Source organism: Sturnira hondurensis, unplaced genomic scaffold, assembly GCF_014824575.4.
Source record: "Sturnira hondurensis isolate 20B ecotype Veracruz unplaced genomic scaffold, ASM1482457v3 Scaffold0004474, whole genome shotgun sequence".
NCBI lineage: Eukaryota > Metazoa > Chordata > Mammalia > Chiroptera > Phyllostomidae > Sturnira > Sturnira hondurensis.
The window spans coordinates 6482217-6498935 of NW_028077105.1; the positions used below are offsets into that span (position 1 = coordinate 6482217).

Here is a 16719-nt window from a genome sequence, read left to right on the forward strand (position 1 = left end):
GGCTTCCTGACAGGGACACTGAGCTTCATGGTATCGAGTTCTGTGCTCCGAAGGGCCAGGTTTGAATCTTTTCTTTCCATTACTAGTTGTTTATCTGTGGGAAAGTTTAATGTCATCCACAGCTTAACTTTGCTATTCAAATGGAGATGGTACCTTCTTTGTCTGACTGTTTGTGCTGAAGATTAAATGTCAGTTTTTTACAAAAATTGTTAACACTTTGCACAGTATCTGACACAGAAAACTCTTAATAAGCCCAACTGCTATTGTTAGGCCATTTGTTTTCCATGTTGAATTCTGATGACTTTTCATTGAAAACTGCCTTTTAGACAGGAGGCCCCCCAAAGAATAGAGCATTATGCTAAAAGGTTGACCATTGCCGAGTTTTGAGAGAGGCTTATTTTTATTGTGACCTCAGGGAAATGAGTTACTTTCCTGTACCTCAGTTTTTCTCATCTGGAAAATGGGCATAATAGTTCTTACCTAACAGGGTTCTTATAACTATTAAGTGAGTAACAGGAGTTTAATATTTGTAAGTATTTAAAACAGGGCCTGGCACACAGTATTTGTTAAATAGAATAATCAAATAAAATTATGTAAGTCAATGGCAATCCACAGTTGTTGATCTGTTGATCATCTTGTTAGGTCTCTTGGTCGCTGAGGAATTCCAAACCAGCCCACACTTTGGAGACAGAGTTTCAGATAAAACTATGCATGTCACTCATTTCATTTAGGGAGACCTTCCTGAAATAGTCATTCAAAAGTTGATTTTTCTGCCCTAGACACATAGCGGGAACGTGTGAGTTTATATACGCTGTTAAGTGGACATTGCAGCCCAGCTGCGTTTCTTTGTGATGTTCATGCCACCCTCCCTCCCCTCTATTCTTTTTGCTGAAAGGACACCATTCAATGCAGAATTTTAGCACTGACACATTCTGAAATGTCAAGTATGACAGGGAGCTTCTATTTCTGAAAATGTGTGAGATTTCAGGGTTAAACTTAGTTGTGGGAATTCTTACTTTTAACTACATGGTTTAGAATTATTTCTTTTTTGTTAATATAGTCTTCCTTTTTCTTCCCCTGAGATATTTCAAAGTATATTTTAATTAAAGTGATTTTCCCCCCAATGGAACTAGCTTTTTGGTTTGTCATCAGAATGCATCTCCACAGTCTCTTCTCTTTAGGTCTCATTCTCTTTTCATATGTTCACCTTCTGTTTCACCTTATTAAGTGGCAGGCTAGTAGGTATTTGCTCTCAACGGTGGACTGAATGATTGGTTTGAATTTTTACCCATTTCCATTCTAATGGTGTAGACTTTTTCTGTCTTACTGAGATTTTCTATTTATCTTTTACTGATTTAGTATTTCCTAAAGGCAAAATCTATGGAGCTTTAGGCAGATTTATTTGGTATTTGAAAGAAGTCAATTTTCAAGGAAGGCCTCATGTGAAAATACTTTTCATTCCTTTTAGATATTTTGTAACATTTTTGGTTCTTTTTTTCTGGCTTTAAAACTTTTTCTTTGTATATTTAAAAAGTGTGCATTCCAATAATTAAAATCATTTTAACAAAAAAATGGGACTCTGATTAGACTGTGTTTTGCAGCCTGCGGGACACCTTGGACCAGCTTGGTGCTACTCTAGATTTCACTGTTGTCCCACCCGGCTTCTTCCTTCACCGACGTGCAAGTTCTTCTCCTTCCCATCCAGCTAGAGAGGCAGGTGGGAAAGGCAGGTGCGGCCTTCATTGTCAATAGTTCTGATGTGAAAAGGGACAGCACAGTCATTTAAACTGATCCAGCCTCTTTGCAGCTGACAAAGTTAAACAGCTAAAAGAAGTAAAATAAGAAGGTGATGCTTGTGGAATGTACAGTGAGTATTGGCAGTGCGGGACTCATTATAATTCTCCCGCTTGCTTCTCCTGTTCAATCATTTCTTTGGAAGGTAGTGGATTTTTCTCTTGTGTTTCTGTCTTCTTCAGTTTCGACTAACCGAATTTCTTAATCTTGGCCATATCGGTTTTATCAGACATGGTTGCTGAGGAAGCCGAGGGAGGTGCATGAATGAGAAAAGAGTCCAGTCTGCTCTGCGACCACTGCCTAATCTTTTGGTTAAGTTCTTTTTTTAAAAAAATATTTTATTTATTTATCTTTAGAGGGGAAGGGAAGGAGAGGAGAGAAATATCAATGTATGGTTGTTTCTCGTGAGTCCCCTGATGGGAACTGGCCAGCAACTCAGGCATGTGCCCTGACTGGGAATCGAACCGCGATCGAGTGGTTCGCAGGCACGCATTCAATCCACTAAGCTACACCAGGCAGGGCATGGAGATAATTTACATCTTTATAATAGTGAGACCTTTTATCCAAGAGCATAGTATCTTCATTTATTCAGGTCCTTTTTTTGTGTAATTCATTAATGTAATGTAACTCTATTTTAAAATAAATGCTTACCCCATTTATTATTTATTATTTAAGCTCAACCCACTGAGCTACACCAGCCAGGGCTGGTTAAGTTCTTAATACCAGTGTATTACCACTGGCCCCTGCGATTTCCTATTCATTGGCAAAATGAATGAGCCTTGTCTTCTAGGGAAAGTTGTGCTATAAATTCAAAACAATCCTCTTCTTTGGGAATTTGCCATCCATAATCCATAACACCAAAATAAATATATCCTTATATCCAAGCATGTATTAAATTTGTATATGTTTTATCTACTAGAGAAGAGATGAAAATACTTGACATTTACATGGCTGATACTGTAACTTTGGTCAGACATGTTGGTAGGAACACTGCCCCTAACAGTAAGTTGGCTCAAATTAGCACATTTGAGTAAAGACTGTTGTTGACTTGGATGGCTCATTGTTGCAAAGCTCTTTTTCCATCCTCTTGGGTTACATCTCTTTCACAGAAACACTGGAGATTGTCTAGCTACTTGGGTGTTCTCAATAGCAACTACAAGGTAATTGAACTCATTTTGAAAGCATGTCTTTTCATAGAAGTGATTTATTGTTAACTGTCACTAATTAGCTTTCTGACCCTAGAGAAAGCACTTAACCTCTTGCTGGTTCTCATATTCCTTGCCAGTAAAATAAAGGAATTGCGCCAGATGATTTCAGCTGGCTCTTTTTACTTCTAAATTTCTATGACTTGCTGAAAAGTAGAAGTGAAATATGTGTGGGGATTTGAGTGTCCTGTAGTCTTGAGTTTTGACGTGCTTGCTTCTCAGTGTCCCTGGGTGTGGCAGGGTGGGACGCTTAGGACCCCACAGCATCCCTTGAGGTTAAAAGGCCCCCTTCTTTAGTGTCTTGGGCATGGACTTTCTTACCATATGTTCTGTGGCTACATTTCCTCTGTAAATGGGAATACTACTACTAATAATAATATGTGTCTCAAATGGTAGCTGTCATTATTAAGTGAGATAGTATCTGTAGAGTTCTATGTGGCATGGATTATTAGATAGCTCAATAAGTGCTAGCTATATTCCCAACTTACATTGGTTTCATGTATCTCTAAATCTTGAAAATAGTCTAAATTATATAAATAACACAACATAAATTATTAATAAATAACATAAATTTATCTCTAATTAACATAAGTTTAAGTAAATAGATAAATAACCTAAATCTTGGAAATACCCTCATTTTTATAAAGAATAGAGTGCCAGAGTGAGCAAGGCTTGTAGGTTGGTGCAGGGTCCTGGGTGGGCTGTGGAGGGCGGTCAGAGTTGTATGTAACTCTGCTCTTCATTAGTTCGGTGACCTCAGGCCAACTACATTCTCAGAGTTTGTGTCTTCACTTGTGAAGTAGGAAAAATAATTTCTAGTGAAGATGAAGTGAATAGAAGTGAAAACACCTGTTGCATAATAGGCTTGTAATTGCTTGTTTTCTTCTCTTGGTGGGGATTATAGAGATGGACGACTTAAACTTCTTCTAGCATTTTCTCATACTTTGAGAAGGACTGCACTGAAACCATGGTAGGCCGTAAGTCTCTATTTTATTTTGAAGAAAAGATTCCCTGGGAATTAGGTTTCATAGCTTGCTTCCATTGTTCTAAACCAAATGAAATTCAAGCTAATTTCCTCCTGTTCTTGTCTAAGTAAGGATAAAACCCAGCTGGTGACTATCGTCTGGAAAATATTCTTTTGCATTCCAATGTCAACCATTAGCCTTCCATTCTATGGCCTTAAATAATGCCATTTTCAATAGACATGGAAATATGTTTACTTATTTTGTTCTTTTACACTGAACTCTCTCCCCACTTTAGCATATATTTTAAAGTAGTCCAAAAGGTTGCATGGAAAAATTGAAAAGCACTAGTACATTTACTAATAATTATTAGCTGTAAAAATTGGTAAATAGTTTAATTAACATCACTTTTAATAAAAGAGTGCTAAGACATTTATCTTGAATTCTAGATATTAATGGCATAGTAGCATTAAGAAGTGTGGTAATATTAAGATATGAACGACTTTTCCTTTCATACAGGGAAATAGATAGGTATAATAAAATACTTAACTATTTTTTGCTACTTTAATATATTATCTTGTTAGATTTTCACAGCCTCCCACTAGGTAAGTTGAATTACCACTACTTTCTGGACGAACACACTGAGGTATGGCATGAATAAGTGACTTGCTTAATGTTACAAATATTATGTGAAGCAGAGCTGAGAGTGAATACTGCTTAGCAGAACTGGTGGACCTTTCTCTATACAATTTCTGCTACCTCAGGTTGTGTGATTTTTCTAGATGTACATGCTACAAGGAAAAGTCTTTTGGGTGAGAAATGTCTGGCAGCTCACATGCAGCCCCCGGCCCTTTGGTGATGCCCCCAGAACCCACAATACTTGTGTGTCCTGCAGAATCAGTGCGGAGACCAAGGACTACATGAGCAGATCCTTCTAGAACCGTCCCGAGACAAAGTCCTGAGGTGCTGGGAATTAACTTCAACCCTGCCAGAGGGCATTTGAGCACCCAGAGGCCTGCTATTTTTGCTCTGGGAGTTTGGAAATGCTTAATAACAGGGGGTGGCACAAGCAGAGTTCCATTCGTAATTTAGGAAAGCATTTAAATAGGATAAGAATTAGGATGATTGAGTAAAACATGCATATGGCTACAAAATGTTAAATCTCAGAAATGATGTGGAGAAGGAAGGAGCTGGAAATAATTTCAGTGGCAAGAAGGTAGCCTGCTAATCCTATTGAACATGTCTGGTAGCATAAGGACCATTGGAAACAATCCCTTTAGCCTCTGTTTAAACTGAGTTACAGCCCTCTTTAGAGTTAAGTGAAAATAATGATAATGACCTGTTTTGCTCCCCTTCATTATAACAGTGTATAAAAAGGACTTGTGAGAAGAAATACTAACATTTGTATTTGGAAGTTAACTTTTGGCAAAATTCCTATAGAAAAGTGCCCTAAAAACAAGGACCATGTTGTTGGAAAGGATGCTGGAAGTGTTGGCATCTCAGAGTGGCCTAAGGACCAGACTGGGAGTGTGGGTTCTGGTCCTGCCCTAACCCCTGGTCCACCAGGAATGCGTGTGGTTGCTCAGTCCATCTCAGGAGACCGAATTCAGTTCTTGCTGATAACACAGTTCAAGACGACAAATCTGTGAACCTGAGAGTTGTTCTAAGTGAGCTTCAACCCTTAAAATTCCAAGATTTTAGTTAAATATTAGAACTGACAAAACTGGAAATTTATATAGTAAATGTGTAAATTTGATAACATTTAAAAAATAAACTACAATAAAAGGCTTTCCTAAAAATTGTAAAAGAAATGAAGATAATCTTTGTGTGTGCTCCCATAGGATATAATGTGCCAATTTTATTTTTATATCTGTTTTCAATATTTAAATTATACCTTTATTAAAACAAGATGACATTTATTGTTTCCTTTTTGATGCAACAATGAAATATTTAATAGTTTTTATGAATGGATATTTTAGTAACTGGTAGAAAAAATATATATAGTGGAAACTCACTTTTAATAAATAAGATATTTACCGCTCTAATTTGTAAAACTCATAAATCAAAGGATAGTTTTATACAACACTAGTCAAGTTATAAAAGGCTGCACAGTTGTAATTGTTACAATAGCAAGCTTCTCTTGATGCATTTAAAATGAATGTACTTCTATATAAAAATTCAAATTATATATGAATTTAACCATATATCTATTTTATAAAGAAAAGTATTACACTCACAAGTCAATAGCATTATAGTTAAGTCTTGCTTCTTTGAGTCACTGTTACTTTCCTTAACTCCTAGCCTAGGGCACACACTGGAATCATCTGAAAAAAACCTCGAGGTTTGGTGTCAAAGCCCCTTTGCTGGTGTTGGTTGTTGCTGTCTTTTGGAAAAGTTCTCTGAGTGATTTTAATACAGGCTCCCTGATTCAGAATCACTGTTTTATACTTACTAAAATTTCCAGGAGACTGTTTGTAAGTTATATTTCATAGCACCTCATAAAACATCCTTTATAGTAAGTATCATAAATACACATTTTTGAGTAATACACTGTTTGACTAATGTAAAAATTGAACACACACTGAACATCGACTACAAGATACACTGTTAGGTGTCTGAACTTGAAGAAGATTTGAGCAGTTTACGGTCCTGAGATGGTTTATTCCATGATGCATTGCATATTTCTTTGTGGAAGTGGAGAAGCGAAAAACACCAGCTGTTTTCCTGGAGCTGCAGCTGACTTTCGTTATAAAATTTCAACATGAACTAATGCAGATATAAGGGACATTTTCTTTTATGAAGGGAAAAAGATTTATGTCCTGGTGAAATACATACATCAAAGTTAACTCTATACATCACTGTTTATAATGTAATGGACCCATTTTAGAAATTGTATACTAAAGGCCACCTTGATCACTTTAAATGCATTCCTTTCCCAATAAAGAGGGATCTTGTCACTACTGAAATCTCACTGAATTGCTCTGTGTGGAATTTTAAATATTAAGTGGAGGCAAGACCATGTAAATAACTGTTAATAAGTACTGTATGCAGATGTTGCTTATAGCCTCTCAGCCTTTAGCTTAATGTAAGGAAGTCCTGAGAATACAGGCAAGGCACTTGGTTTGTGATTTTTCAGAAAGCATATGTGTACTTGGTACACTGTGTACTCGTAGCTTAAGTAGCTGGAAATACCCCTTCCCACTGCCTCGGAATCACAACGAAGAATGAATTAGTGAGTGTCCAGTGAGTGCCTGCTCTGGACAGCACTCAGTGCTATGTCTTTTGTCAGATATAAGGCAATGTAAGTTGTAGCTTCTTTCCTCCGAGGAACCCCCATAGATGGGGAGAAGGGGTGCACATGTGAATGAGGCAAACACTGGTGTCAACGCATATCGTACGGGCAAAAAAGAAAGGAGACAGCAGCGAATGGCAGTCCTGTGCCACGTGGGAAGAATAACTTGGGGGAAATACAACGAGGTGGTATTTCCATGGTAGACCCACATGGTGAGGACGGCTAGGAGGCAAACTCTCTCTTTATATGCTTAAATGCCAAAGTAAAATCACAGGGTAAGACTACATTTACTGAGAGCCCTGTGCAGTTTGTGCACCATCAGCCAATTGAATTAAATTTACAGGAAAACCCAGGAAGTAGGTAGTATTACTCTCATTTTACGCATGAGGATGCTGAAGCCTGAGGAGGTTAAGTAACTTGCCCAATACTGATCTTTTTGTTTGTTTGTTTGTTTCTCTGTATTTCCCTGAGGAAGATAGTGTATTCTAAAAATAAGCGTGAATGACCACCTTTGCTGGTTTAACCTCAAACTAAGACTTTTATGTCTATGGAAAAACACAGAAAAATAAGAATTGAGATTCATCGTTAAAGTCCTGAATTATTACATATTGGTTTGTGCGGAAGCTCCATCTGGTTCCACATGTGGCAAACAATACTTGATGTCACGACCAGCATCTGCTCGTGCTAGAGCCCACCAGCAGCTGCTGGCTGAACTTTAAATCCATAGTCTAGTTATGTCACATTAGACTGCGGAATCCCTGCAGTGACTTGTTGTCAGGGTAACTGCGTTTTTTGATCAGAGAATGCCTTATCCATCCCAAAGCCCCTAGTGTGAAATCCTGAAAGGGACTGCAGACTGCAGCCTCTGGTACCTAAACGGGGTCACTGATTTTATCCTGAATGATACCATTGTGTCGCTTTACCCCCGGACATGAATTTACCAGTTTTGCTTAATGGTGACACTCTGACAAGTTGCGTCATACTCTCCGGAATAGAAATCAAGGCTACCTCTTAATTGCACACATGTGCAGAAAACCATTTAGTTCTTTAAAGAAAAGCTGCAGGCAGCTCCGCCAAGGAGGAGGACTGCTGGCCTTGCAGTTCTTGAGGAAGTGACTAGAGCTCTAGTCACTTCGAGTGACTTAACTGTAGTTTGTTGGATGTCCAGTCCCATTATCAGTGTCAGTCACATTTTCTTAATAGTTTAAATGTATTTGATGCGTGTGGGGTTCTTTGTAGAAGAGGTTTGTATCATTTCGGTTTTTTGTTTTTTTGAAACTTGGGTCTAATAAGATCTATCTCAAAAGATTATTTATTTACCACCATTATGGCCCAAGATTTGAAAAAGAATACTGTTTAAAACCACCCTCTAAAGATGTATGCTTCTTGTAAATACAAAAAAAAATTCCTTAGGTTTTCTAAAGTCATCTTCAGTAATGAAATTGCTTTCTGCATAATAGCTGACTTTTAACTCCATGGTTTCAGGGCAAAATCAGTTCTTTTGGACAGAAGCGGAATGCAGGTTTCTCATCACAACAATGGGCACATTCAATGACAGGTCATAATATTGATTGCTGTGATCTTGGCATCAGTACATACCTGCATAAAGTGGAAAGAACAGTTCCTTTCTTAAGATTACTCTGAAAATGCTTTAAAAATATTAAATTGTAAAAAGCAATATTTGTCGATTGCTCACTCTGTACGTGCTTTACCCACTACTGGTGCCGTTTTGCAGGTGGGGAAATGGAAGCTCAGAACAACTCTTCTTTCCTAGTGCCACAGAGTGTTAAGTATTACAAAACCCCGAAACCTGTATGGTTTTGTTGACCGGTGGCACTCCAATAAACCCCGTAAAGAATATCACTTACCTAGTCCAGCAGTGGGGACCGGCACCGTTTAACTTCCACGAGACTAAGTTGGGAGAGCCCTGTCTTCCTGGTTTCTCAGAGCAGGTTTCAACCCCAGTGTCCTCATCTACAGCCTGTATGACCTTGGGGGTCATATATAGAACCTGGAATCTCCATTTTCTTATTGGTAAAATGGAGATGCTATCTATTCTACTCATAGGTTACTGTGAAAATTATTTGAAAATGGTTATAAAGTACCTGAGGCATGGTAGATGTGAAATATTATGATTCTGCAGTAAGTTTTATTCTTTACTCTGACATTCTCAACCTTCTGTTTGCTTTGGTCAATGGTCTCTTTCACGGTTACAGAAAATTAAGGTTACTACACATAACTGCCTTTCTTATCCAGTTCGTTAATTGAAACTAGGATTCAAATCTAGGTCATAAATCCCAAATTGATATTAATTGAATCTCTCTTTCAACATATAAAATATAAAACAATATCAAGGCAAAAGTTTACCCAAGATTTATATCCCTTTCTATTCTGTCATCTTTAAATAAGCTATAATAAAAGAATTTTTAGAGTTTTTGAAAAAGCTCTTAATTATGTACATGTAATTATCTAGTAATTTAGAGCAGTTATGAAACTCACTTTGATTTCATTCACTTTTTTGAGACATTCAAAAGAGTAAAACACTGAGATATATTTGTTTATATCCAACTGGATTTTATATGATGTATTGTCATTTTACAACTTAAATTTACTATTTTTACTGCCTTAGCCTTTTTATTTTTGTACTCACTATTAAGATAAAACTTAGTTTTTGTTGAGAGCTGGCCTGCCAAATCCATCTTACTTGTCATGTAAGACAAGCTCTCACTGCAAAAAGTCACAATTGAATTAAATTTACAAGGTTAGAGAACTAAGTTTTTTTTAATGATAAACAGAAAATGTCAGTACTCTTGAGTAATATTGTTTATTCATGTAGCAAATAAACTTTTCCAATACATTGGTCTCCCTGAGCTCTCAGCTCTCTCTCCTTTCCTGAGGGGAAATCCCAAGTTCCACCTGGGTTGCCCCTTCCCGTGCAACAACCTGGAAACTTTCTCCAGGTGGTAAACTGAGGAAATCATAGGGTTGATCTCATCCGTTTCTCATTTCTCAGAGAAATCTCTAAGATATGTTTACTTTCCTTTTTTTGCTCCATGTCCACTGTCTTTGGACACTGCTTAACATCATTACGCATTAAAGAAGCACAAATTAAAACCACATTAAATTGGGATACCACTTATATGAAGAGCTATATGAAAATTAAAAGGTTTGCAAGATGTGGAGTAACTGAAACTTTAATACACTGTGGATGGAAATATAAAGTGATGCCACCACTTTGAAAAACCATTGGGAAGTTTTTAAAAAAATTAAACATACACTACCATGTATTTCAGCAATTTTTATCATTTTTTATGTATCCAAGAGTATTGAAAGTATATGTCCATACAGAGACTTGTAAATAAGAGTATTCATAACCACTTTATTGGTAATAGCCAAAAAAAATAGAAAGAACACAAATGTCTATTAATAGGTGAATGGACAGACACACAATGGGACACAGCATAGCAATGAAAAATAATAAAATAGTGATACATAAAATTAATATGGATTAATCAGAAAATAATTATGTTAAATGAAACTAGCCAGACAAAGAAAATTGTATGTAATAACGATTTCATTTTTTAAATAAAATTCTAGAAAATGTAAGTAATCTATAGTGGAAAGAAGCTATTGAGTGGTTTCCTGGGAATGATAATGGCTCAAGGAGAGAAGACAATGAGAGATTTCCAAGGGGCACAGTGAAACGTTTGTGGGTAATGGAGATATATATATATATATATATATATAAAGAGAGAGAGAGAGAGGGAGAGAGAGGTTCATTATCTTGATTTTTGTTATGGTTTTATGAGTATGTATATATGTCAAAACACCAAATTTTATATTTTAAAAATATGCAGTTTTTTAGTGTATGTCAATTATACCTTAATAAAAGTGAAAAAAAGTTGTCTTGGAGAAGTTTGAGGTCAGAATGATATTTTCACATTCATTAATTCTCCCATAAGTTGCATTTAATATTATGTCCACCTCGTAGAGTGTTAAATTTCAATTATTTTTATTTGTAGAAATTATATTCTGTTTTGCTGAGTTAATCTTCCTATTTCTTGCTCATCTTTCCAACTCCATCTTTTAAACATTTATAATATATACATAGTTATTTTCTATTTTATTTTGATAATTCCAATCACTTGAGTCCTTGGGAATCTGAATATGTTGTGTGTAGTCTCTTGTTTCCCCAAGAGTTTGTTAAATTTTACCGAGCTAGCCTATTTTATGGGAATCACAGCATGCTGGACTGAGGATGCCTCTCCTAGGAAGTGTTAAATTTTATGTGCTTTTTCCAGAAGCCAGGGGAGCTAACCTATGAGGGATTCCTTACTTTCTTTATTTGGGATTTCCCCAAACATTCAGGGCTATACATTCAAATGCTACTTTCACATGAGGGTGGACCTATGTTCTCACATTTCCAGGAAGAGTGGTATTATTTTTCTTCTACCCGTGTCTTCGTCAGCTGGGCTACCATAACAAAATGCCGTAGACTGGTAAACAACAGAACTCTATTTTGTCCAGTTCTGGAGGCCCGGAAGGCGAGATCACGGTGCTGGTCAGACAGGTTTCATTCTGAGGCCTTGTCTCTTGGCTTGTAGGGGGCTGCCATTTCATTGTGTGCCTGTATCACCTCTTCTCTGGGTGAAAATGTGGGCAGGGAGAACAAGCTGTCTGGTTTCTTGTTAGGGCGCTAATCCCATCATGAGGGCCCCGTTCTCATGACCCCATCTAACTTTAGTTACCTCTCAAAGGCCGTATCTCCAATGCTGACACATCAGAAATCCAGGCTTCAGTATATGAGTTGGGGGGTCATGAACACTCAGTCCACAGCAACCTGGAACTCTGGCAGAGACAAATAGGTTTTTTTCATTCACTGCCTCTGCTAGCAGTTATATTTTTTCAGTCCCCCTCTTCACTGGAGTTGTATTGACTTGGAGGGTCCAGGTTCCATATCTGAATGAAGGGTGCAGGGGAAGTGGTGTGTGTCAGACTCCGTCTACCCCATCGCTGAGTTACCCTGCCCTTGTGACTCTTCCTGCGGACTCCGGGATTGTAGTGGATACACATTCTCACAGGAGCCGTGGTGTCTGGTTTTTGCTTATCACTTTGATTTCAATTTTATATTCTTGTAATTTTAATTCTGAAGAGTTCTTCTTAATTTCTTACTGAACTTATCAATACGCTTCAAGGCATATTTATTTTAAGTTTTGAGAATCTAGTTGCTTTCCAAGTAAGGGATGTTCAGAACATCGAGCTATCCTTGTAGTGATAGTTCAGGTTCTGATAGATCAGTTCAGTTTTGCCACATTCCGAAATGAGAAGTCTGGAATGCTGTGATAAAGGCTCAGAAAATGTATAGTCTTGGTAATTTGGTGGTAATGGGGGGGGAGGTGGATTCTGTGACAGACTTGCTGAAAGCACGGCAAGCAGGCCAGGAAGTGAGTTTCTCTTGAGGCAAAAGAACTATTGGGTTTTGATGGAAGGAATGGCATGATTCAGGATAGAGTTCCAGATTCAGAAGATTAGAACCAAGGTGTTAGCCTGGACACACTAGGACACTGTATGTGAGAGGGAAAGGCAGCCCCAACTGGAAGAGTGGCCTTGGGAGTAAGGAGAGAATGCACACAGGTTGGTTGCAGAGGTAGAAATTCGAGCAGTTGGCAAAACATTTGATATTGGGGGTTAGGACTTTAATAAAAATCCAAAAGAAGAGATGGTTCACGGGGTAGACAAGATGATGAAGCCTCTTTTGGAACTATTATTATAACTTAATTTATCAGGTCTTTTTATGTTTCTTCTTTCACCTGCCAAGAAAGGAGATTGGCTGTATTTTGAAAACTGCAGATTTCTCTTTGGATGTCTATGCTGGCTGAAAATTAGGCAGTTGAGATTGGGTATAGCTTTTATCTGATGGAGAAAAATCTAGCACAACTCACTCAGGCTTTATATGTTTCCTTTATATGTAGATCCCTTTTTATCGTGATTTCTATGACTGCAGACCTGAGAACATTTAAATTCTGACAAAAAGTATTAATTACAAAAGTTATTTTAGGTTTAATTTAAAGGAGATGGCCTGGTTGGTGTAGCTCAGTGGATTGAGCGCGGGCCTGCGAACCACACGATCGCGATTCGATTCCCAGTCAGGGCACATGCCTGGGTTGCAGGCCTGTCCCCGGTTCCTGGCAGGGGACGCACGAGAGGCAACCATACATTGGTATTTCTCTCCCTCTCTCCGTCCCTTCCCCTCTAAAGATAAATAAAAATAAATAAAATATTTTTTAAAAATAAAGGAGGTGGCTGACATATTTAGAAAAAAACAAAACATTAAACTTGTTGAGACTAATGACCCTTGAGATTGTCCTTGAGACCCCCATCCATGTATGAGTTTGGCAGCTGAGGTCACCACTGAGTCCCTAGTGGGGACAGAGAAAGGTGCTGGATTACTGAGGGCAAAGAGGAATACCAAAGTAAGAATGACAAGGTGTTAATTAGCTTTGTGTGGTTGATATCTGGCGTGTGCTCTTTTCTCTGGATGTGAACTTTTCAGATGGAATCAAAAGCAAACAACCCCAAACTTTAATAACATGTTTGCTTTGCTCCCCAGAAACCTCCATCTAGAGAAGAGTTACTTGTTCAAATGGCTGGAAGGCAGCAGGAGACATAAGGGCTTAGAAAGGTGAATTAGGTGTGAACCTACTTATTAACCTAAGCAAAGGCTTCCTTGAAGGGAGTTATCTACCTAGAGTGAGACCCACTCACAGGAGACCAGTGTTTAACTCAGCCATAGCCCGAAACAGAGTCCAGTTTGTTTTCCCCTTTTCATGCAATTGCCTTATAAATGAGCTCTTCTTTTTGTGGAGGCCTCATGCTGAAATACACAGATAATGAGAGAAATGGAGAGGAGCCAGAATTAGAAAAGCCACCCACTGGTATTCATGTATTTGTTTAACTTTCCCGAAGTATAAAATACAGTATTTCTTTCTTATACTTTGAGTTTGTTGGGGTTACGTTGGTTAATAAATCATCTGTGCATCGTATTGGGTGTCCACCAGCCCAAGTCACGTCTCTTTCCATCACCATTTCCCCCTGTTTACTCTCTCCTTCCTCCCCCTTCTCCCTGTCCCTCCAGTAATGACCTTACTGCTGTTTTACCGCTGTCTGTCTAGGAGGGGTTTTTTTTTGGAGGGGGGATGCATAATCCCTTCACCTTTTTCACCCAGCCCTGCAGCCCTCCTCCCCTCTGACAGCTGTCAGTCTGTTCTCTGAATCTATGAGTCTGTTTCTATTTTGTTTGTTGATTTTGTTCACTAGATTCTACATATAAGTGAAATCATAGGGTATTTATCTTTCTCTGACTGACTTATTTCACTTAGCATAATAAAAATATAGTATTTCTTAATTGCAATAACTGTTAGTTGTAAGTTCTGTGCCATCAGGCACAGAATTTTTCATGTCTTTATCATTTCTTTTCCAAGAAGAGGGCAAAACTCCGTAAAAAACACCAGTGACTCTTTGAAACAGCACTATGATATTAAAGTACCAAGCTATTTGGGCCCTTATTCCAATTCTTTTTCTAACCATGCTGTTCCCCTTCGCACTTCATTGCAGCCTGTATAGATAAGAGAGGAAGACAAGCGCAGTGGCCCAGATAATGGGACTGAAGCAGGTGAGCCTTAGGTGCAAATTCAAGCCTGCTACTCGGCAGCTCTGTTTGTTAAATGTACTGAACTCTGCCTCCGTTTCCTTGTCTGTAAGAAGAAGGCAATGATGCCTTTCTCAGGAGTGTGTGAAGGTGACATGAAACTAAATGTGATAATATGTGTAATGGCCTCAGTACATGTAAACGCAAATGGTAGCTATCATCGATATACCATAACACCTATACATTTTCCAAGGGACTCGTCTTTCTTGATACTTAAGTCCCCCGACAGTTTTGCCCTTTTGGCCTTGGGTCTTCAGCCTTGGGGACAGTCCCCAGCAGTGGTGCTTAAAGAATGTTTGTTGAATGAATAACTCAAATCTAGATTTAAATCAACAATGGTGAGTTGTAAACAATGTTCAGAAATTCTATCTTAACCCCAGGACAAATGAACTTGGAACTTGTGGCACTGTGGATTGTGTATCTAATTTAAGGGATGAACTGAAGAGTTCTGTGTGCTACTTGGAGACACTTATTAAACAACTAGAAAATTCAATGAAGTACATTATGATTTGAAGACCTGGCTTTATTACCAGCTCCAAAGTATAGCTATGTTGCATCTTAGAGAACAACATTCAACATCAGCTTATCCTATTTTCATTAAAGGATAAAACAGAATATACTTTAAATTTAAAGAGCAATGAATTCTAGACCCCTGGATAAAGCCAATAGAATTCTGCATGAGGCAATGTTATAAATTTGTATTGCTTACAATTAGTAGATCTAATCTTTAAACTATGTCTGAAGGAATAAAAATGCCATGCCATGATTATTTCCGTTCTCTTAGAAGAAAAAAAAGATAGCCCATTTATTAAATTTCTTCAGGAAACATAATTCTTAAATTATGGTGAATAAATGCTAAAATGATATGCTTTTTTAAAAACTGCCAAAATTATTGTGATAAATTATATATAAACACAGGCACTAGAAGTTTCAGAATGTGAAACACAAGTTTTAAAAAGTTAGTTTTAAAATACGCAGAAATAAATTGGCCATTTGTGTATGTAAATGGTATTGGACTAAATGAAAAACTTTTGTTTCTTTCCCCTAATTTGGGGCTGTGGGGTTTTATCGTGAAGATCATCTGTTAGTCATTGAGATCTATCCTTTCATGGATGGGAGTACTGGGCCTTTAAACCATAAAAAAGAAGAAGAAGAAGAAGCCCATACACAACACAACAACAATAAAAGCAGACTAGCAACTCCAACTTCAAAGGAGACCAAAAAGAAAAAAAAAACAACCCAGAGAGCTAGAAATGTTTGATGCAGGACCAAGTGAAGGCCTCGGTGTCACGGCATCACTGAGTCACTGCCGGGACACTCCAGGCGGGAGCTGCCCCTGCTCTGGGGAGAAGGCACACGTGGTGACATCTGCCACTGCGCTGTGAGGTCTTCAGAGCCAGTTTGGGGAAGAAAATGTTTAAAATAATTCTAAGGGCTTAAAAAATTCAAAGGGTATCATTGAGTTTTCAGAATGACAGTGTGTTGTTCTCGAAACCTAGTCCCAAATCCATCTTGGTCAAGTATTGCTCTAAGTAACAAGTTTTAATTCCGAATACTATGAGAGAAATTAGATTATGTTGCACTGTAGAGGGAACTACAAATTTTCAAAGGCATTTGGAGACTCTATTCTGAAATTAACTAGAATAGCATGACATAAATACAATACACATGCAACATCCTCGTGGGTGGGCAGCATGAGAACTAATATTTGGTGAATGTTTTGTATATAACTGTGCACTGTGTGGGGTTTTCCAATAT

General features: G+C 37.9%; 1 protein-coding gene and 1 pseudogene across 1 annotated transcript in view; one reads left to right on the forward strand and one right to left on the reverse strand.

Moving 5' to 3' along the window:
* Positions 1 to 16719, forward strand: part of MOXD1 (monooxygenase DBH like 1) — a 73039-nt gene that overhangs the window by 24527 nt on the left and 31793 nt on the right. The gene's annotated exons all lie outside the window — the stretch shown is intronic.
* LOC118986696 (thymosin beta-4-like) lies at positions 1609 to 2085 on the reverse strand (annotated as a pseudogene).